Raw genomic sequence first — 23,054 nt, forward strand, 5'->3', positions numbered from 1 at the left:
ATCAGTATGAGCCGGAACGAACGATCAGATCTCGGGAGGTTTTTTTTTGGCTTTTTTTTGTGTTACATATACATGATGTATTATGATGTATATAGAATACATCAAATAAAAGATTAAAATTAAAGAAGAATGCAGTCCGTTTAAAGAGCATTTGTTCTACCAACAGTTGAAAGGCAATTTGATTAGCAGCCATTTACATCCTTAATAGTAGGATGACTCCTGACCCCTTATTCAGGTCAAATGTAAATTAGTTTCAGCTATGTCCAATTCAGATAATGTCAATTTTCCGTGTTTGTCATTCGCTTAGCAGTCCTTTATAATTATGTAATTAGAATGTGAAAATGGATGTACATGTCTGGTACTTGATTTATAGTTTTCGATAGAGAGAGAGAGAGAGAGAGAGAGAGAGAGAGTCATGGAGGAATATATATATATATATATATATATATATATATATATATATATATATATATATATATATATATATATATATATATATATATATACGGTACCAGTACATCTAGATGTCTCAGAGAGAAAGAGAATGAGAGAGGGTTAGAAGTAGGGCTGGGACGATACTGTACTTAGCCGATTCGGTACGTATCACGATACATGAGATGCGAAACGATACATATCACGATACATTGCAACTATGCAGAGTATAATAGATACGATTCCTAGGGTTTTAGGTTGGAAGGCATTCGTTTTGCAAAGTGATATTTTTTACACAGTCAGAGATAGGAATGATATCATGTCAAATTTTACGGATGGTACATCTACACGGATAATAATATATCTTCCAGTCAACCCAGTTTAATCTTGCCACCATTAAAAAAGTTGGACAAATTACCTACTTGTAATTACGCAGTTTCATTTGCCCATTTTGAACGAAATTCTCTAGCATTCATATCTCCAATAATGTACAAGTAATGGAAGTAGTGCGACAAGTACCTAATATGTGTCCGTTATATAAGGATATTGTAGCTAGGTAGGTTAGTGTTGTCCTCACAGTCCTCTTATATCAGGTAATTCTGTTGAATACTTCCGGGGAGGGTGTGCTGTACAGCCACCATCAATATTTCGACGGTATCTTTATTGCGGATGTGTAATCAACAATTTTAGTTATTACAGAAAATTTACTACAGTACAATCATATATCGCATAAAAGGATAATATTACAATTCAAAGTTTTTTTTTACAAAGATATTCTAGTTAGTTTTAGGGATCCTCTACACTCCGTGACGTCTACTTTTTATTAGAGTACGTCACAACATGGCAATTTTAGCGTACGGTGGAACAATTTATATCGTAAATATTTGTTCTCTCTCTCTCTTTCTCTCTCTCTCTCTCTCTCTCTCTCTCTCTCTCTCTCTCATTCCTCTCTGGTCTCTCTTTGGAGCAGTGATTGTTGCTTTGGACTACAAATCCGCAGGTGCCACATAGTTCGAATACTCGCCGGGGATTTTTATTTTCATGATCAGCTGTAAAATTTTAAAATGTTTTTGACCCCCCCCCCAAAAAAAAAATGAAAAATATTGAAATGTTTTTGTCGAACACATGCTTAAAATCCTTATCTGTAAGTAATTTAGAAGAATGGGCTTGTATGCAAAGCTTTTCCAATGCAAGGTGTGTGGAGAACCCATTATTATGTCAGCTGAATCCAATTTTTATTTATATCGTATAAGCAATATAAATTCAGTTACCCGGCGTTTGCAATTTATATTTTGGGACAATGATTTTTTTCTGTTTCAAACAATTGGCAAATGAAGTCATCTATTATAAATCCACCTCAAATTTTATTTAATGTTATTATCTTTATACATTCAATTAATTCTTTACGTTAAATCTTTGACTACATGACATTATAACAAGCATACAAACAAAAGAAACGAACAGATTTTTAAAATGAAATCAAAATAGATGGTAATGCAACGAATAAAAACAAAACACGCACATAAATGATAAAAAGCTATAAAACTTGTACATGAATATATAGAGTTATAAATAAGTTTGGACTCAAATCAATGAATTGCTGGAAATGTAGCGTATATTGAGAAAGTGTTAAATACAATGTACTATAAATAATAATGTTAGTTTATCGAATGGTTTTCGAACCATAGGATAAGGTACGTATAATTAATATGTGTTTTTAATCATATCAAATGCCGAAATGATATTTAATAATAATAAGATTTTATATCAATTTATAATCATTGAAAGGAATTCCAAATAGGGATAAATGTACAAAAAAAATAATGATGTCTTAGCAATTCTAAATTATTATTTATTGGTTCACATTTCTTTTTTAATTGGAGAATGGAATTTAAGGATGAAAGCTTTGATATATAGCTGACGATAACATAGTACTTTAAGCCAGTCGACGTCCAGCAATTTTATAGATTTACACTTAAATAGTAAATCAACAAATCAACATCATAAAGGTCAGTGATTATCAAAATCCTCCAAACTGACTTCATTAAGTTGTGTTTTTTCTCCTCCTCCTCCATTAACTTTTATAACCAATTAATGAAACATTTTGTTACTGCTATTGATTACAAGATAAATCGTGTTATTGCAAATTTCCCTGTAGTAAATTACAGTTACTGTAGCCTTAATTAAGGAATAAGGAATCCTTCTATGAGCATTATGAGGTGATAATTTTGGTCGGGGCGTGATTAAATCTAAAAAAAGCCCGAAGGGCTTTATGATAGATTTGATCACACCCGACCGAAATTATCTCATAATATTCAACAAATGATTCCTTATTACTTATATTTATATAAGTTTAAGCCATTGTACAATTAGATATTTAAATATACATAAACAAACCCGCTGGCGTCTAAATTATACGTCATTTGAAGTTATGGGTTATATTGTACAAAATCGAAACGTAGTGTTATCACATTTAAATACACCGGAAACTGTAAATATATCCATTTAGATAACGCTTACAGCACATGTACATTTTGATGTTCTGTCTGGAGTTATATTGGTACAATTTATACTTAAGACCGTTTCCTATTCTTCGTAAATTATAGAAACTTTTAATCGTATTATATTCCAAATCATACTGACTGGCAACCATTTTTTTATTGTATACATTTGTATGTATCATGCGATCAAACATATCAAAAACAGCCAAATTTCTGCAAACCGAAGAAGCGTACATTACGAGGTAAATTTTAAATTTACCTAAAATTTTCCTACTTCAATTAAACGTGTGCTAAATACAGTGATGCCATGTAATTCAATTTTATTTCAAAACACACGGAATAGAATACAGGGACACAATAGCAAAGTAATATAATTCCCCTAATTGTGATTTTATACAATTTGTTGGATTGATGTTTATGCATGCTTTTATTCTCTCTGAGACAATTACATACTTAATATCTAATACAGGGAATATGTCACACTTACAGACAATAATAGATATTATATACCTGTTAGAGAGTTTGCACTTAATCTAAGCAAAAATAAACAGTCAGTAAAAAAAATACATTGGAATTCACTTCACTTACATGTATTTGGAAAATATTAAAACATACACTATACAAGGCTATCAAACCGTTTGCTTTTAACATGACGCCTGCATTGGTATCCTGAATTGCATAAACGTATTTGTCAGTTTACCAAATAATATTGAGAAATATATTTATATTGTTATACTTTCATGTTAAATACTGAAATCTGATTGGTTAAGACGCAGTTCATAATCCTTTCCATTACCCTCAGCGTTAGCAACGCACTTAGCAACGGGTAACATTAAAAATTGTTACATGCGCGAAAATTATGCGCGTACGGTTCGCTGTAGAATTCACGTTATTCCTATATGAAAGCAGTAAAATTTTCTTAAAAATTAAGACATTCAGTATAACAAAATAAATAGTGCCTGTTTGGGAGGGGAACAGTTGAAATTAACACTCCTCGAAAACCATTGTCAACCTCCGCTTCGCGTCGGTTGACAATGGTTTCTCGGGGTGTCAATTTCAACTGTTACCCTCCCAAACAGGCACTATTTATATACTAGCTCTCTAAACACATCAGTCTTGTTACTCTTTCAACCTGATTTGATACAAAAAGAGAAAAATACGAATCCAGATCATACATGTTATTTGAAATGTTGTCATTTTGTAATAAAAAGATAGCAGTGCTGTCATGTTTATCAAAGCAATCTACGAGGGCGGGGTTGACTTTCCATCCGCAGGCCAGACTGGTGTCTACGCCATTGTTTAGGAAAACGTTAATTGTTTCGATATGTCTTCTCTCAAAAGCAATATAGAGAGGACTTAATTTGTATCTATTACATAAATTAATGTCTGCTCCATATTTCAGTAAAAGTTGTACTGTGCTATCATGTCCGTCATAACAAGCTGCAGTAAGAGGACTGTCTCCATCGTCCATGCATAAATTAATGTCTGCTCCATTATTCAGTAACAGTTGTACAGTGCTAACATGTCCGTTATGACAAGCTATATAGAGAGGACTGGCTCCGTCCTCCATGCATAAATTAATGTCTGCTCCATTACTCAGTAAAAGTTGTACTGTGCTATCATGTCCGTTTCGACAAGCTATATAGAGAGGACTGGCTCCGTCCTCCATGCATAAATTAATATCTGCTCCATTACTCAGTAACAGTTGTACTGTGCTATCATGTCCGTTTCGACAAGCTATATAGAGAGGACCGGCACGGTTTGTCTTGCATAAGTTAATGTATGCTCCTTTACTCAGTAACAGTTGTACTGTGCTATCATGTCCGTTTTGACAAGCTATATAGAGAGGACTGGCTCCGTCCTCCATGCATAAATTAATATCTGCTCCATTACTCAGTAACAGTTGTACTGTGCTATCATGTCCGTTTCGACAAGCTATATAGAGAGGACCGGCACTGTTTGTCTTGCATAAATTAATGTCTGCTCCTTTACTCAGTAACAGTTGTACTGTGCTATCATGTTCGTTTTGACAAGCTATATAGAGAGGACTGGCTCCGTCCTCTATGCATAAATTAATATCTGCTCCATTACTCAGTAACAGTTGTACTGTGCTATCATGTCCGTTTCGACAAGCTATATAGAGAGGACTGGCTCCGTTTGTCTTGCATAAATTAATGTCTGCTCCATTACTCAGTAACAGTTGTACTGTGCTATAATGTCCGTTTTGACAAGCTATATCGAGAGGACTGGCTCCGTCCTCCATGCATAAATTAATGTCTGCTCCTTTACTCAGTAACAGTTGTACTGTGCTATCATGTCCGTTTCGACAAGCTATGTAGAGAGGACCGGCACCGTTTGTCTTGCATAAATTAATGTCTGCTCCTTTACTCAGTAACAGTTGTACTGTGCTATCATGTTCGTTTTGACAAGCTATATAGAGAGGACTGGCTCCGTCCTCCATGCATAAATTAATATCTGCTCCATTACTCAGTAACAGTTGTACTGTGCTATCATGTCCGTTTCGACAAGCTATATAGAGAGGACTGGCTCCGTTTGTCTTGCATAAATTAATGTCTGCTCCATTACTCAGTAACAGTTGTACTGTGCTATAATGTCCGTTTTGACAAGCTATATAGAGAGGACTGGCTACGTCCTCCATGCATAAATTAATATCTGCTCCATTACTCAGTAACAGTTGTACTGTGCTATCATGTCCGTTTCGACAAGCTATATAGAGAGAACTGGCTCCGTTTGTCTTGCATAAATTAATGCCTGCTCCATTACTCAGTAACAGTTGTACAGTGCTATAATGTCCGTTTTGACAAGCTATATCGAGAGGACTGGCTCCGTCCTCCATGCATAAATTAAAGTCTGCTCCATTACTCAGTAACAGTTGTACTGTGCTATCATGTCCGTCAAAACAAGCTGCAGTGAGAGGACTTGTTTTGTCCTCCATGCATAAATTAATGTCTGCTCCATTATTCAGTAACAGTTGTACTGTGCTATCATGTCCGTTTTGACAAGCTATATAGAGAGGACTTGCTCCTTCTGTTTCACATAAATTAATGTCTGCTCCTTTACTCAGTAACAGTTGTACTGTGCTATCATGTCCGTTTTGACAAGCTATATAGAGAGGACTGGCACCGTTTGTATTGCATAAATTAATATCTGCTCCATTACTCAGTAACCGTTGTACTGTGCTATCATATCCGTCAAAACAAGCTATAAAGAGAGGACCGACTCCGTCCTCCATGCATAAATTAATATCTGCTCCATTACTCAGTAACAGTTGTACTGTGCTATCATGTCCGTTTGTACAAGCTGCAGTAAGAGGACTTGGTATGTCCTCCATGAATAAATTGATGTCTGCTCCATTATTATGCAGTAACAGTTGTACTGTGCTATTATGTCCGTAAAAACAAGCTGCAGTAAGAGGACCGGCACCGTTTTTCTTGAATATATTAATGTCTGCTCCATTATTCAGTAACAGTTCTACTACTTTATCATGTCCGTTTTGACAAGCTATATAGAGAGGACTTGCTCCTTCTGTTTCACATAAATTAATGTCTGCTCCTTTACTCAGTAACAGTTGTACTGTGCTATCATGTCCGTTTTGACAGGCTACATGAAGAGGACTGATTCTGTCCTCTTTACATAGATTCATGTCTGCTCCTTTCTTCAGTAAAAGTTTTACAATGCTATCACATCCATCAAAAGAAGCAATAAAGAGAGAACTAGTATCTTCTTTCAAACATTGATTAATGTCTTCTTTAGTACTCATAAAGAGTTTTCTGGTGTCAATCTGTTTCATAAATGGGTTTTCTCTTTTGTGACCTGTGTTTAATTCTGTATCTTTTTCAGTTGGTATAATCAAACGATTCGGTTCATTGATTTTGTCAGTCTTCAAATTAACATCGATAGTGGTTTCATCGATCATCTTTTTGAGAATTTCAGAATTATGGAACACGGTTACAATGTGAATAGGAGATAAACCTCCCCATTTCTCCGTCAAACATTTTTTATTGTTTGTTAAAAACCAATCAAACAATTTTACTGAACCATTGCAACACACCGCCGGGAACAAGGAACAGCCTGTTAAATTGACTTGGTTTTCTTGTAAAGTGTTTAGGTAATGTAGCGATAAATCTGTATCACCAAATATAATTAAAGCAAAAAGGCATGATACTCCATTTTCCAAATGCACGAATGCAAGTTTGGACAAATTCAAATTGTTTGATGTTTGATAAAGTTTCTGTGTATCAGTTTGAAGTTCTATTTTCTTTAGCAACATTTGTTGCTTTTCTGAATTATTTTTGAGGTTTTCTTCAAATACCCTCTTCACATTTTCGTTTTGTAAACATGGATTGAGGACTACATCTAAAAGTCGCTCTCCAAATATTTCAGAAAAAAGCCTTTCACCAAGCTCATCGATATTTCTGTCACTTATATATATAGTAACCTTTTCTCGGGTATCGTTACCTCTATCGCATCTAACTCGTGTCCGGAGAAAACCAATATCAGCATATTGTATGACAATTTTAGGGCAATCTATTCCAACTATAAAAGTAGTAACTTCCATCACAAAGTCGTGATAAAACTTATATGTGTCTTTAATTTTTTTTACTAGATATCCTATGAGAGAGTCAAGTTCGTCCTTTATTAAAACAAGTGATGTCTTATCCATTCCACAAAGCCACAACGCATGTTTGAATTTTTCTCCCGCAACAGTTTTTTCTCTTATTTCAGACAAGCAAAGCTCATTGTTAAAAACAATAAGAAGAATCAAAGCACAATATTTTCTCTTTGTTTTCGCAATTCTGAGTCTATTTATTTCTTCTGCTAAAACTTTATAAGGTTCTTTAAAAAAGTTAATTGCTTCTATGTCGCGTCCATATTTTGTAGAATATAATTTACATAATAAGGGAAAATACTCTTCAGTTTGAACAATTTCAGCACACTCTTCTTCAGATAATGTTTCATCAATTTTGTAACTTTTTAAAATGTTTCTTTTCTCCTTTTCGTTTAGTTTGTATGGGTCAGTGCTGATGTCTACGACGTTTGACACATCACGCAAAAGTCCTTTTATCTCTTTATCGGAAAGAATAGTTTTTCTACACGACATCAAAAGTTTAGCTCGTTTCAGATAGTATGGCAATGTTTCTTCATATATTTTCCATTTATCAAACAATAATTCATCCAACGATTCTATGCCAAGTGGGTCGTTAAAAACAAACATGATTTTTTCAAAATCACTTCGTATCAAAGGGGAATTTGCTATATCCTCGATATTTTTTACCGGTTTCACAATCCAGTTTTTTTTTCTGTATTCGAGTGCAACGTGTTGAATGATGGCTGACTTTCCAGAACCCGAATGTCCTGTAACAATCACCAGACTCTGTTCTGCCGTTTTTTTCTCAACCTCGCTGCAAGCGTTTGATGAAATGAACCTTTTGTCAACATCCTCCCATTGATCAAATGTAGCTTTGTCAAAGAGTGATTCTAAGAAGAAAGAGTTTGATTCATTTTAAGTACATATATTTGATATGAAGATTCAATATCATAGGAAACAAAATTAAATTTATTTTATTGTTTGTATCTATGTGAACTCTTAAAATAACTATATTGACATCGTTGCTTAAATTATGAAGTTACTTTGCGTTGAGGGGGCCATTTTTACCAGACTGAGTTTAAAAGTATAGGCTCAAGAAAAAAAAATCACGTTTTTTAGACCAGTTCGTGAATATACCTCTGCAGTATGGGACGTTTGGAATATGTTTGACATGGAGGGATTCGAACAAGTTTAATAAAGTGCTGCAAGGATTGTTACTGGTGTACTCATTTTAGCATCTACAGAATCTCTCTACACAGAAACTGGCTGGGAACCTCTTGTCAGTCGACGTAATAAGGCTAAATTAATAACCATGTTTAAAATTCATGCAAACAAGTACCTGAGTACTTGAGCAACATTATTCCCCCCTGTAACCCTGTAACCAAAAATGTCTCAATATATCACCCAAGAAATTGCGAACATTTTAGTGTTCCAATCAGCACATGAGAACTATGCAAAAAAATCTTTTGTACCTGACACCATTCTCTCAGCATATTCAAGAACAACATTACTGAACGTATTCCTCAACCTCAAAAATATTTTTCATTTTTTTTTTCATACCAAGTTGAGACACAACTGTATTCTAATTTATGATCTGTTTAGAAGAAACATTATTGAATCACCCAATTGTATTTGTGGTCAAAAGGAGGATGTTTATCACTTTTTCTTTGTATGCAAGAATTATGTAAATGCAAGAAACACTATTTTTGAATTACTTTTTAACAGAAACAATTTTAATTAACTCACATTTGCTTCTTTAGGGTAGTGACCATTTATTCATTAAAGAGTCTGGAAGATCTTATAATTTAATTCCATTTTGCTATTGTTTTTTATACTGTTTATTAACATTATCTACTATATATTCGCAATTACTTTGTAAATGCATGTTTATGGATTAAATTATTACAAAGTCAATAGCTATAAGTAGCATGTAATATTACCAAGACAATTGTTAATATTGTAAACATTATCATTAGGAGAGAAAGTTGTAAGTCGTAAGAACTTGTTTCAAATCATTTTGTGTAATTTACACTATCAAATACATGTATGTTCAAATCAAATCAAGAAAAAAAAAGAAGGATCCCCTGATTTTATGATAAATACCAGGAGTGTTCCACAATTTCTCTTATTTCACATTTTTCGCGCGAAAATCGACTAATTTCCTATTAAAACCGAAATGTACAGGTTAGATTGATCACTAAACCGTTGTGGAAGAAAATTTTATGTTCACAATTATACTGACTTAACTACAGTGTACATTGCTTAAAAGCAGATTTATTACACTATACTCAAAATGCGCTTTAACTTGAATTTTTTTTTTAAAAAGCTGCACGTCTACAGCCATTTGTACAAAAATAAAAACTAATACAGATTTCAAAACCACGAAACAAACCCTGAGTTTTTATTTTCTTATGCATGTTACTGAGATAAGTACTATTACTGTTTACTACCACAAAGCCAATAAGAATTTATATATAATTATAATATAACAGCCGTGCATTCTTTAATAAGTGTGAGATATTCACCATTGATGAAAGATCACCCGAGTTTCCGATGATAAACATTAAGACACTGATGAAGGAATATTTTTTAAAATTGTTATGAATCGGACTAGTTCTGTTATAAAGTACTAACATGTCATAGCAAGAAAAACAATTACACATATATATGTATCTAACTAAATCGGACAACGTGAACATTAACATATAACGTGGTTCTTAAATCGATATGATTGGATAGGGGTTGATGTATTGATCATCCCAAATGTGTAATATATACCGCACAACGGGTATGTTTTACGTGCTGCTAATTTTTACTGATTTTTACGAGTTATATAAATCCGAAAAAATTAAACGCGTACATTTTCACAGAAGTAAAAAAAAACACCGCACGTAAATTTCTACATCGTACGTATGAAAGTAATGTTCATGACCTTCAGCTCAGTCCCTGGCGGCTGTACATGTACATGTAGGTATATTTGGGCGTTTTTGGTCATGTGGTGATAACAGTTCAGATCTTTCAGTCAGTCTTGAGTATTTTTTAAAACCACGTATAAATCCACGTTAGTAGCTAGATGCCTTTTTGGGTTGGGAGAGAAAGAAAGATAGAGAAATTTTTTTTTGAAATGGAGTTGTCTTTCTTTTTTCCCGGTAAATCGAACTGAGACGAGCACATTGTGTACATCAATGATGATACCCAGATAAATAGGAATAAGTAAAGTGTATATCACATATGAAATCAAAGTTAATGTATAAAGTAAGGATGTCAACGAGTACCCGTTAACGTCAGAGTATTGAATACTAAAATCGGTACTCGGTTACTCTGATGTATATTTTTTAATATTTCTAAGTTTATTTAATAATGCATTAAAACATCGGTTTTAAAACTTAAAACGTACATTGCACTTGTACATACAGGTATTAGGATTTCCTACGCCTCTAAATATGCTAAATGACCGTTATCGCTTGTGGCAGTGTTTATATAGTAATTATCGTGACCAAGCACCTGTTACCTAGCTTTTCTCACCTTTGGCTGTCTTCGACCCTTATTTTTTGGCTTAGTTTCATGATTTGTTTTCACTGAACATCGTCGTTTATATAGTTTATTATAAAAATTAGATAGCACACAGTTGAGAAATTGAACAGACCTAAACTTCAAAGGTCTGGAAATATTTTAAAAGAACTGAAGACTCAAAAAACGTAAAATATCAGCTGTGCGAGTAAACTAGCTTATTCTATACGGGGGGAACGACAAACATGTTAAATCACATTTTCTACAAAAGTGACCAAGTTTGTACAGTTATCAATGTACTTGTTCATATTTATTTACACTCTTACCGAGTACCTAGGTACTCGATCGGTAATACGTCCGAGTAACCGAGTACTAAAAATTGACCAATTTGACATCCCTAGCTATAAATATAAGGAATCGTTAACAGAAAAACGATTTTCTGATTTGTATATGTGTCAACTGTAACAAAGTCACGGTGAAATTTCCCCATTTTACCACAGATTATTTTAATTGTTACGGACATGTCCAATTCGTAAAAAAATAACGCGTAAAAATTCAAATCACCCTATTTTATGACAAGTTCGTAAAAAAAACAAAACAGCAGTAAAAATTACCCGTTATACGGTTTTAACTTTGTTTGAATTGAAATGTTCCAAAATTTAAACGAACGAGAACGTGAATTCAATTCAGACTAATTGTTACTTTGAATTTCTATTTTAAAAATTCCGTTATGTCTATAGAGATGAACAATGTTAATAGCGCAAGTAGACTACAAGCCTTCGAGAGAAAAAAAATGAAGAAATTATTTAATATTTTAAACAGCTCTGTCTACCATGCGCATGACGTTCATAATTAGCCAATTGATAAAATGATAAATATAAAATTATCATCTTTTCAAAAATAGCAGAGTTCGTTGTGAACTATATTGTGGTTGACGAGATTTCCGATTCAACCTTCAGCCCCTCGAATGAATAATGAACTCGTCCACCAACTGAATGGTCAAGGGCTATGTTCAATTTCTTACGAAACTCATTCCACAAACCTCTCCGATTATCTAACCGAAGCAAGACAATTTAAAAAAAAATAAATTTGACTAAATAAATTTAAATTAATTTATGTAAATTTATAAATATAAATCAAATAAATTCAATTAATCTATTAATTATAAATTGTAAATATAAATAAAGTACAAATGGCTGTAGACGTGCAGTTTTTAAAAAAAATTCATTTCTATATATTTTATTATAAATTAAATAATTTTTTTTTTATAAATCTAAATAGATAAAAAAATAAATTTCAATTTTTTATATTTCAAAACCACGGAATAAACCCTGTGTTTTTATTTTTTTTTATTTATTATTTATAAAGTATAAATATAAATTTATAAATTAATAAATTTATAGATAAATTTATTCCGTGGTTTTGAAATATAAAAATTTGAAATTTATTTATTTAAATTTATTAAAAAAAAATGAGTTTTTAAAAATAACACTTTTTATTTTGTAAAATACAATGTGTTGTGAACTATATTATGGTTGACGAGATTTCCGATTCAACATTTAACCCCTCGAATGAATAATGAACTCGTCCACCAACTGAATAGTCAAGGGCTATGTGCAATCAGAACTTTACGAAACTCATTCCACAAATAGCTCTGGCTAATTAACCGAAGCAAGAATATTAAAAAAAAATAACACTATTTATTTTCTAAAATAAAATTTGAATTATACTTAGAGAACTTATAAAGATTAAACATTCTTATTTTTAATATTATACTAGACTTCGACCCGTGCGTGCACATGTTGACATTGCATGTGATACCGGGCATTTACGAAATAGATATATCGACACACCGTATTGTTGACATTTACATAACCAGGCTTTCAGCCAACAATAATGCTATTAATTTCACGTCATTCTGCTTAGGTAGAGTATCCTAACTGTGTCTCAGAACAGGCCTTCACCACAGTTAAAATGCCTCTCATAAACCCGTAATGTAGCAAAATTCGAATAGCAGAATTGCTTCGAAACGATTTTGGAGAAAATTATTGAAGCATTTTAGGCTCTAAATACCTTTCATTTAAAGCTTAAATTCATATAAAAGTGTTTAATTCTTCAAATTAAACACTTTTTCACCAACTTTTGTTATTAGCTTTGAATTTACACATCATGCTGACATTCAGAACTCTAGAGGTTTTTCATATTAATTGCACTGGCTTAGAGTTTTCTCCCGTATTTTCATTTTCTTTGATAAAAAGAATATATGACAAATTTTCAATGAAAATTTACACGCATTTGTATTATCGTTTCTGAGTTTATTCATGCAGATGTGATATTGTGGAAACATAAAAACATAAACTAAAGAGCCTCCCGTGATTTAGCGTGAATGTAATGCACATGCGCAAGATTGTAAAATCCAAAAAATTCAGATGATTTCCAGATTCTTTAAAGGAATTTACGTTGATTATTTATTAGCAAAGCTTGATTGAGACAAGATTTAAAAAAAACAAGATGTTAATTTTCCAGTACCAATGATGTTTAAAATATATAAAACACAAGACAATACTCTTCCGATTTCTTGGTATTAAAGTCCAAAATTCGAGTCTAATTTTTTAATATAGTACTATAGATTTACTGAAATACATTTGGAATTACTGCACTCTTTTTTTGAGTAGATACAATATTGATTTTACGCGCAGCTTCTTGTTTAAGGTGGTATGGAACACCTCCATATTGTGACGTTTTGTTTATTTCGATAAACAATACGTCACAATATGGAGTGTAGTTATATAAGTAGTTTCTTTCTCAGTAAAGTCACCGCAGTCACAGCGTAGTGCAGTGGGTTTAAGTTTATTACGAATCTGTAAGTCATGAGTTTGAATCACACAAGGGATTTTACATTTTTTACCTGTCCAAAAAATTTCAAAAGCCATTTTTTTGGTTTATTACTGTGAAATTTGAAAATTCTAAACCGATGAAAGTATTCAAATTTTAATGTACTTTAATTCACATGAATATCGACAGTGTCAATTTCCATCTTAGGGCTTCGGCTGACGGTAAACTAAAAGATGGGGTCACATGACCCAGCCGTCTAAAAAAATCTAAGGCTTAATTAGAATGATAGGTAGATATCCCATCTGCCTTGCTTTTTTACTGTTATGAAACTTATTTGGAGTGTGAAAAACTTTCTGATTATCTGCTTTTGACAAAAATGGTTTAGAAACCCATGAAAAGACTGAAGTAATTTGTGAATTGTGCAGTGCTTATTTCTGATATAAAATGAAATCATTTCGGACATGCGGCAAATGAAACAAGTTTTAAACCCCTTTTTCTGTTTTTAGCTCACCTGAACCGAGGTTCATGTCGGCTTTTCTAATCACCCTTTTTTCTTTGTCCGTCTGTAAACTTTTTCACATTTTTGAACTATTCTCTATAACCATTAGCGTAAATTGAACAAACCATCATACAAAACAACATTATTTGAAGGGGATTATAAATTTAACAAGAGGCCCATGGGGCCACATCGCTCAACTAAGCAACAATGGCTTTATATGGGTGTACAAAGGATATTGTGCCATGTGGCCCCTCGATAGAAAAAAAAAGAATACCATAGAATAAAGTGTATTCATATGTCACAGGATTAATTATTTAAGTTAATTAGTAATCATATTTGCGTTCATTTATTTTAACATTTCATGTTTTCATTTCCCATTGTTCATTTGTTTACATTCACGCCGCTTCATTCATTTATACAATCATTCATAGTATGACAGTAGTACAAGAGGTGACGTGGTTACGTTTGGGGGGTGGATCAGTGAATGAATGGGTGTGTTAGACTGGTTTTTCGGGTTTGATTGAATGAGTGCGCATGTCCGTTTGCATAATCTAATTTTTAGCACGAACTTTGATTTAGAATCACGACGCCACCCAAGACAGACGGTTGAATTATTAAGCTTCATAGTTTTTCAATCCAACTATTATTTTAGTTCATTTTGCTGTTATACTTGGTGAGTCATTTTAATCAAATATATGTAATTAAAATATTATTTAACTTAAGATAAATAAAATCAGTGAATGTAGAGAAAGAGAGTGTTTTAGTAATATTATAATTGTATATGATTATAGATCACCTAGCTGTTAATGTGGAAAGATTTATTTGATACACAAATACAACAATAAATATCCAAAGCGTCATTTCCACAAAAAATGCCTTGGAGTTCTTAATTGTTCCCAAATGTAGTCCAGAATATAACATATCAGCTACCACTGGACACATATTTTACACTTATTTTCCTACACTTAATCTTTGACATTGAACCCTTATAAAATACCATTTTTACCAAAAAACAGGATCATATGCAAGGTATAAAACTAAATTTTTGGTAGGGGTACACTGTTAACTCCACTTCCTTTATTTTAGTTTGATTTTGGATTACGAGCTATAAAGCTTTGGATAGAAAACACCCAGAGCTTATTCCGAGAGACTTTTCACCTGACTTCATTTTAGATTCAATACAGTTTATTTTGGAAAACAATACGTTTCATTTTGATGGAGATTTTTACAAACAAATCACGGGAACTGCAATGGGGACAAAAATGGCGCCCACCTACAGTATTTTAGTAATGGGATATTTTGAAGAAATTTTGTATCAAAAAGTTGAAAAGGAACTAAACCAAAAAATTAGTGAACACCTTAAACATTCCTGGAAACGATATTTAGACGACTGCTTCATTTTCTGGGAAGAATCCGAGTAAGATCTTCATGAATTTCACATTTTTCTTAACACTTTAAATCCAAATATTCAATTCACCATGGAATTCAGTGGTTGTTCTATTTCATTTCTGGATATTATGGTTTTAAAAAACCAATCAAAAATTTCAACAGATGTTTATTACAAAACCACGGACACTCATCTAAATTTTAAATCCTGTCACCCTACGCACACCAAAAGAAATATCCCGTATAATTTATCAAGAAGAATTTGCACTATTGTTAGTGAAGAAACAACGAAAGATCAAAGATTGATGGAATTGAAAATGTATCTAAGTGCTCAAAATTATCCCGAAAAACTAATAGATTCGGCCATAGAAGAAGCAAAGAAAATACCACAGAATATACTCAGAACAACCAGAAAAAAGGAAAAAGATCCATTTTTAATTCCTTTTGTTACAACTTATAATCCCAAACATTTTAATATATTTCAAGAAGCAAAAAAGAATTTTTCTATCATTGAGCGGGATCAAGAACTTCAACAACTAATTAAAAAATCTGACCTACTCCATAGCCAAAGACAACCACCAAATCTGAAGAAAATATTAACAAGAGCAAAATTTAATTCAACACCAGAAAAATATGTTGTTTCCAAATGCGGAGATTCAAAGTGCGGCACGTGTCCTTATCTAAAGACAGGAGATTCGATTTCTTTTAAATGTGGCAAGACGTTTTATGTTAATGAAAGTATGTCGTGAAAATCCAAAAATCTGCTTTACTGTATTACATGTAACCACTGTGGTGAAGATTACATCGGCTAAACCGGAACACAACTTACCGACCGCATCCGAATCCATCGGCAACAGATCAATGATCCCAGTACCAGAAACACCCAATGCAGTGAACATGTTGACAGATGTGCTAAGGGAGATTATAAAGTATTCCCATTTTATAAACTTAAAACCGATTCAACCGCCTTGAGACTTGTGAAAGAAAACTATTTCATTAAATTATTTTCCCCAAAACTTAACAAACATTAAATATCTGTAGATATAATCATCTTTATTCTAGCCAGTCTTTGTATTTGTAAATTTATTGATGTCGTTATGATAATATTTTGTCTAATTCAGTTTTCCCGAACTTTAAAGTTTTATATTGTATTATGACGTCATGGATTTATTCCTTCTCTGGAAAGACTCTCGTTACATCATGACGTCTTAGTAAACGTTTCTAAGTAAAACAAGTTCATAACTCATGTACAGTCACCTGAAGAAGGATGTAAATCCAGAAAGCGCTAGTGAATAGAATCTTTGGAACTGTTCATTTTCTTTTTCTTTTTTGATTACATATATATATATATATATATATATATATATATATATATATATATATATATATATATATATATATATATATATATATATATATATACTTAAATAAATAAATTAAAACATGCTATATATATTTGTGCGGATTTCGTGAAGTGAATTGAGGTTAAATCTTTCAATGCGTTGACATTTTCACTCGTGATCGTGGTTTTACGTTGTTTTGATTTTCGTTTATGCTTTTTAACTTGAGGGGAAATATCGCCTGTATTTTGGAATTTTTACGTATCGAATCAAATATAGACTTCAGAAAATCAGTCAGTAAATTGTTTATCTGCGCAAAATGAGCAAAATCTGATGCACTAACAACATGTTTTATTATAAATACTATACATTTTATTGATAACTTGGTACAATTCTACGTAATGGTTGATTATAATGCAACGCGTTTTGTTAAGATGCTCTACATTTTCAGTCTAAACGGAGATTTTTTTGGCTGCTAGAAATATATACATTTTATGTAAATATATATATATATATATATATATATAGAGAGAGAGAGAGAGAGAGAGAGAGAGAGAGAGAGAGAGAGAGAGAGAGAGAGAGAAAGAGAGAGAGAGAGATAAATAAAGCCTTGGTATAGCAAAAAATACTTAAATAATAAAACAGAATGCGACAGTCCAAATTAAATAAATTGTTTCCTGTTAGCGCTTTCAGCCATGTCGGCTCTTCAGACAGTTATACAAAATTAAAAACGTTGTTTGTAACGTTGTCAATGACGTTGTGTTTTTAAAGTTCATTATGACGTCACAATGTACATCAAGGTAGCGATGGCATGAACTTAATCAATGCAGTTAATCATAAAATGTAAGCAATGCATGGACATAAAATAAAGTACACACACACATATATATATATATATCTATTTTCGATTAAGTTTTGGGTTAAATATTTTAATAAAATAGTCCTCTTTTGTGGTTCGGGCGATTTCATTTGAAGTCCACATTTTGTAAAACGGAAATATTTTAAATGTTCCCTTTCCACACTTCGCAAAATGTTCGGAACATGGAGTGTTTCTCACTGTTTCGTCCTTTATTTGTTGTTTGTGGACTCTCACTCGGGCGTTGAGCTGGTTAGTCTGGCCAATATAATTTTATCCACATGTTGGACAAGTCGCACAATATATCAAATTAGATGATTTGCAGTTCATTGGGGCATTAGGTTTTAAAATTTGGCCGCTTTTTAATATTATTCCTTCTCCCTCCTGTATAAGGTCACATGTTCCACATCGGGGGTCGCCGCACTTTTTGATGGAAATAGTATTGCTGGACGAGAACTTTGCTTTGGAGAGAATTTTCCTCAGATTCGGGGCTTGTCTTCTGCTGTTTATGATAGATGATTGGTTTAACGGTTTTTTCATATTTTTTGATTGTTCTAATATTGGAAAAAAAACGTTTTGCTGATTTAAAAATAATATGGTTACACGGATTAAGTGTAGTTACAAATGAAATTTTCTCATCTTGTTTCTCCTCCTTAAGGCGGATCCTTCTAAGTTGTGCTAAAGGAATATCCATAGCCCGGTTAATTCCGTCGTTAATAAGTTCCACGGGGTAATTCTGTCGTCTAAGGTGTTGTTTTAACTCTTGAAGCCTTTGTAGGCTCGTTTGCCATGCGTCAACATTCAAACATAGCTGCTTTATAAAAAGAACTTTCGTTTTCGATATGGAATACCGAACCCGAAGTTATAAACTGATTGACCGCGATTATCTCTATTTTTATTTTTGTAAATTACTCAAATTTGAAACATAATTCGCTGATAATTTGTGCAATTTTAATTTTCCCTTACCTAAGGATTATTTATGCCAAATGATGTTAAATTTGACTCAGTAGTTCTTAAGAAGATTTTTTTAAATGTACCCCCGTTTTTCTACAGTTTCGAGGTTTTTTCCGTTTCAAAAAAGATCAATCTTTCCTTTTTGCAATTTATAAGCATCTTATTATAGGAATGCTTTGTGCCAAATTTGGTTGAAATTGGCCCAGTGGTTTTAGAGAAGAAGTTTAAAATATGAAAAGTTTACAGACGGACAGACAGACGGACGGACAGACGGACGACGGACAAAATGTGATCAGAAAAGCTCACTTGAGCTTTTAGCTCAGGTGAGCTTAAAACTAAGGGCTTAACCCTTTTTAAAAGGGAGACTATTATTAAACAATAGTTATAGGACATGTGTTTTTAAAAATCTGCTCCTCAGAAACCACTGCACCAGAAATGCCAATATTTAAACAAAAGCTTGTATTTGTAGTGAAAATTCTAAATAATATTACTTTTGACTCCCAGACCAAAGGTGCGGCCCAAGGCTACACACACAGTTTAAGAATTGGTGCAGCAACACATGCACTTTCAATAGGTTTCTCTGAACAAGTTATTCAATAAATCGGAAGATGGAATTCGGATGCTCTTGAAAACTACATTCGTATCCAGTCATTCAAGCTATAGTATCAGTATATATTAGACTCCAGTTTCATTGTATTTTGCCCTTTGATTCGACACTTTCTATAAGTTCAGGTGTTGTCTGCTTGTATCTAAGTACGCAGTCCAAATGTATTCTGCTGCTTCTTAACAGGGTAGTGTCACATTACGGCAGTTCAGAAGAATTTTGCTGCCTCTTAGTTTGCATAGTTACCACATACCGTCAGAAACGAAGTTTTCTGCTGGCATTTAGTCCCAAAATTCTCTTTTTTTATGCTTGAGTGATTCTTGCAAAATACCTTACCCTACTCCATTTTGTTTTTACATTTGACTTTGTCTTGCAGGCCACCGTCCTATAATCAGTATTGTATTGCTATGTTTTATGTTTGCTGAATTTATCTTTTGACATTTAATTATTACATGTTATGCATATTCAATTAGTACCATATTTAGCCAAGACACCTTTGGGTGGGGATCCAATTTGCAATTACATTCTGGCGTGTGTCTTGTTATTTTTAACCCTTTTTTGTTGTTTGGCATATAACAATGCCTTGATTTTTTTGTATATGTTTTACTATTGGGGGGGGGGGGGAGGATCAGCAAATTGCATAATATACTGCTAAAGACTTTACACAGTAGTCAGGTTTTTATTTTAGTCTATACTGACCCCCTTGATGGTGTATATATTTATTTTTCGTCATTTACTCCAATAAATGGCATGTGTTCATTTCTATATCTGTTTTTCTTTCTCTATGCTTAACAGCAACAAACTAAGTGCAGTTGTCTAGGCTTTATATAAGATAGGAATATAAAGTAGGTATTATTATGTTAAATGATAATACCTTTTATTTGACATGTGTTTTCCTGCTTGTTTTATTACCTATGATATTTGTTTCCATTTGTTATGTCTCCTATTTTGGCATCTGACGGTTATGTAATTAACTGGTGTTATCTCTTGGTCAATATTCTAAATTTAATACTATCGGGGTAGAATAAAGGTAAAATTCAAGTCCTAATAATGCAATGCATTATTTTGTATTCATATTCTTACCTTCGTATAAAAAATCCTTCTTCTCAGTCCCAATGCCTGCAATAAGTGATTTTATGTTAACAACTCATCTAAACGTGCTTCAAGAACAAGATGCACATACTCGAAATTCTAGAGTAACAGATTTTTTTTTTGTAAAATCATTACATATATTGCTTTGATATAATTTTGTGGTTGGTAGGATATCCCTTTAACTGTTAAATATTGTATCTATACAACTATATTAAAATAATAGACTCGAATTTTTAATACCGAGAAATTGGAAGAGTACTGCCTTTTGTTTTATATACTTTAAACATCATTGGTACTTGAAGATTACCAATTTGTTTTTTTTGTTTTTTTCTCAATCAATCTTTGCTTTGCTTATTATTAATCGACGAAAATTCCTTTTAAAAATCCGAAAATCATCAGGATTATTTGGATTTCACAATAATGACATGCGCATTACATTCACGCTAAATCTCGGGGGGGGGGGGGGTGGTTCTTTAGTTTACATGTATGTTTCCACAATATAAACTCTAAAACGATAATACAAATACGTGTCAATTTTCATTGAAAATTTTTCACATATTCTAGTCATCAAAGAAAATACGGAAGATAACTATAACTCAGTGTATTTAATATAAAAAATCCCGAGAGCTCCGATTGTCAACATGGTGTGTAAACAAGAGTTGAATTCTTCATTAATATAAATTAAATTTTTAAATGAAAGGAATTTGCAGCCTTATAATGGTTTTACTGTTATTTTCAATGAAGTTGCATTAATTTTCTCCAAAATCGTTTTTGAGCGATTCTGCAATTTGTTGCTACATTACCGGTATATGGGAGGCATATTTACTGTGGTGAAGGCCTGTCCTGATACAAAGTTAGATTATTCTAAGCAGCCCCCCCCCCTCCGATGCTACTGCCTATTTGGTATCATATGCAATTTTAACCCATGCACGCACGGGTCAACGTCTAGTATTATTTATGATTTGTGACCTTTTTGATAAAAAAAAAAATGATTTTTCCTGTACTAGTTTATCGATTTCAAAGATTTTACCATTATTTAAACTGTTATCATAAAGATTGAATTTCATAAAAATTAAACCAATATACGGTGGAAATGGCGAAATTCAATTCTTACCTTTGTCAGAACAATCCAAATTCTCATTTTCAGTGTTTGCGATAAGTGCTTTTTCTTCTTCCGATTCACTATTTCTTTCTATATCAATACTTCTTTTGCATTTGTGAAACTCTAAAGTTAAAGAAACGTATTGATCGATATTAACTAATATATCATCATTATACATGTACTTAGTTAAAACACAAGGTTTTTGCATACCTAATACAGCTTTCTTAATAATACGTTTATCAGTCTCCAGTGCTAAAACCGATCAATTTCAAATCCCTTCGTATTTTGTTTGGCCCTCTGGCTAATATGGGTGTCTTTGAGAAATAAGGATGTAATACTGAAAAGTGTTATATGTATTATTTTCTCTATATATCTTAAAAAGACTCACTTCTTTTTTTACGGTAGAAGTACAGCATGCAGGATGAAATACACACAAATACACCAACGATTGCCATTACAATCACGACCCAGAGCCAGTCATCCTGATTATTTTCTGATGTTTTAGGACGGTGAGTAGTATTTGGGGAGCTGTAAACATTTAAAATTATTACTAACTACCGAAACTTTTTTTATTAGAGTACAAAAGATAGATGATTTTATTTCTATTTCTATTGATTATTTTATCAACGGTATTAATGATGTTGATGTAATCATAATATTTCATTCATTATACTTACTCTGTCTACTGAAGAGGCCTATGGACCTTGACGGTCACCTGAGTAAGTAGCCCTTTTATAAACATGTAAAAGAGTTTCATGTTTGCATTTCAAGGTGGGTCACTACTCGAGTGACGTCATCACTGATAGTTTTGTATACACTTATCAAAAAGTATGTAGTTATCATCACTAAGCACAAAATTATTGTGTAGAAATTGGATTAATAACATTGCATAAGTAGCAAATTAATGTACAATTTTCTGCATGTTTTGAAGGTTTTTTATTCTTTAACTGTTTAAACGCTTCGAATTATTGTATATGTGGATGAATTCTGCATTTTCATACTTTATTTTCAAAAAAAAATTATTACAAGACTTTTTTTCTGAAAAAAAAACCAAGTCAACTATTTTTAAAAACACACAAACTTATTCACCTAAAAAATATTGTAAGACAAGTGAAAAGCTGTCAATGTGACAGCAAACCGGGTTTTCTTTTATGTTCACTGTAACCTAATCCATATCAACCCGTATCCAGTGAAATAGAGTACCCTATATGCAATATTTTGCAAAAACAGTTCAAAAGTTAGTATTTTTTCATAAATTATCAGAAATCAAAACATCCTAGCAATATGCACACCTATGATATATGTACAATTGATCTGCAAGAGAGCAACGTCCT

The 23,054-nt window shown here is 32.6% G+C and overlaps 1 protein-coding gene across 1 annotated transcript in view; it reads right to left on the bottom strand.

Annotated features, from left to right (window-relative positions):
• The window catches only part of LOC117683449 (ankyrin repeat domain-containing protein 17-like), a 199,767-nt gene that overhangs the window by 64,772 nt on the left and 111,941 nt on the right, over positions 1–23,054 (bottom strand). The window lies entirely within an intron of this gene.

Source organism: Magallana gigas, chromosome 10 (genome assembly GCF_963853765.1).
Source record: "Magallana gigas chromosome 10, xbMagGiga1.1, whole genome shotgun sequence".
NCBI lineage: Eukaryota > Metazoa > Mollusca > Bivalvia > Ostreida > Ostreidae > Magallana > Magallana gigas.